The sequence below is a fragment of the Arachis stenosperma genome, chromosome 4 (assembly GCF_014773155.1).
Source record: "Arachis stenosperma cultivar V10309 chromosome 4, arast.V10309.gnm1.PFL2, whole genome shotgun sequence".
NCBI lineage: Eukaryota > Viridiplantae > Streptophyta > Magnoliopsida > Fabales > Fabaceae > Arachis > Arachis stenosperma.
The window spans coordinates 21,509,696-21,511,544 of NC_080380.1; positions in this window are offsets into that span (position 1 = coordinate 21,509,696).

The window sequence follows — 1,849 nt, forward strand, 5'->3', positions numbered from 1 at the left end:
TGTTTTTCTGTGATTTCAGGTATTTTCTGGCTGAAATTGAGGGACCTGAGCAAAAATCTGATTCAGAGACTGAAAAGGACTGCAGATGCTATTGGATTCGACCTCCCTGCACTCGAAGTGGATTTTCTGGAGCTACGGAAGCCCAATTGGCGCGCTCTCAACGGCGTTGGAAAGTAGACATCCTGGGCTTTCCAGCAATATATGATAGTCCATACTTTGCCCAAGATTTGATGGCCCAAACCGGCGTTCAAAGTCACCTACAGAAATCCCAGCGTTAAACGCCGGAACTGGCACCTAAATGGGAGTTAAACGCCCAAACTGGCATAAAAGCTGGCGTTTAACTCCAAGAAGAGTCTCTACACGAAAATGCTTCATTGCTCAGCCCAAGCACACACCAAGTGGGCCGGAAGTGGATTTTTATGTCATTTACTCATCTCTGTACACCCTAGGCTACTAGTTTTCTATAAGTAGGACCTTTTACTATTGTATTTTCATCTTTGGACATCTAGTTCTTAGATCAGATCTTGGTTCTTCTGGTTCCCTCTCTGGGGCCGAAACCAATGATCACTCTTGTTCTTATGTATTTTCAACGGGGAGTTTCTACACACCATAGATTAAGGTGTGGAGCTCTGCTGTACCTCGAGTATTAATGCAATTACTATTGTTCTTCTATTCAATTCCGCTTGTTCTTTGTCCAAGATATCACTTGTTCTTCAACTTGATGAATGTGATGATCCGTGACACTCATCATCATTCTCACTTATGAACAAAGTGACTGACAACCACTCTTGTTCTACAAGCATACGAGGCTCTAGTGAATATCTCTTGGATTCTTTAACCGGAATCTTCGTGGTATAGGCGAGAACTGATGGCGGCATTCAAGAGAATCCGGAAGGTCTAACCTTGTCTGTGGTATTCTGAGTAGGATTCAATGATTGAATGACTGTGACGTGCTTCAAACTCCTAGCAGGCGGGGCGTTAGTGACAGACGCAAAAGAATCGATGGATTTTATTCCGGCCTGACGAGAACCGACAGCTGATTACCCATGCTGTGACAGAGCATAGGCAACGTTTTCACTGAGAGGATGGGAGGTAGCCACTGACAACGGTGAAACCCTACATGAGCTTGCCATGGAAAGGAGTAAGAAGGATTGGATGAAGACAGTAGGAAAGCAGAGAGAGGAAGGGAAGGCATCTTCATACACTTATCTGAAGCTCTCACCAATGATATACATAAGTATCTCTATCTTTATCTTTATGCTTTATTCGTTTATCACTATACCCATTTGAGTCTGCCTGACTGAGATTTACAAGGTGACCATAGCTTGCTTCATACCAACAATCTCCGTGGGATCGACCCTTACTCGCGTAAGGTATTACTTGGACGACCCAGTGCACTTGCTGGTTAGTTGTGCGAAGTTGTGCTTATGCCATGGTATTGTGCACCAAGTCTTTGGAGCCATTACCGGGGATTGTTCTGTGTAAAAATAGTGATCACAATTTCGCGCACCAGTAACCCACCTAATAAAGTGGGACTCTTGCTAGTCCAAGAGTTCTATGTAAACCCTACAATGGATAGACAACTAGAATCCTCTTATATGAGCTATGTAAGAGGTAAACCTGTGGACTTTGGACTCAATGCGATATGAAGAGTTTTAAAACTGGGAGATCCATCTTCTTCTTCTTTTTCTATAATGAGCTGTGAGCAGAGACTAAGTAACTATCCAAGGTACGATGATATCATAAATGATATTTGCGTATTGGGACCCAATAAAAATGATGTCGAAGGGAACCCAAACCAATTGAAAAGAAGTTATCTTGTTCTGGCAGCAAGAGCTTAGTTTGAGTT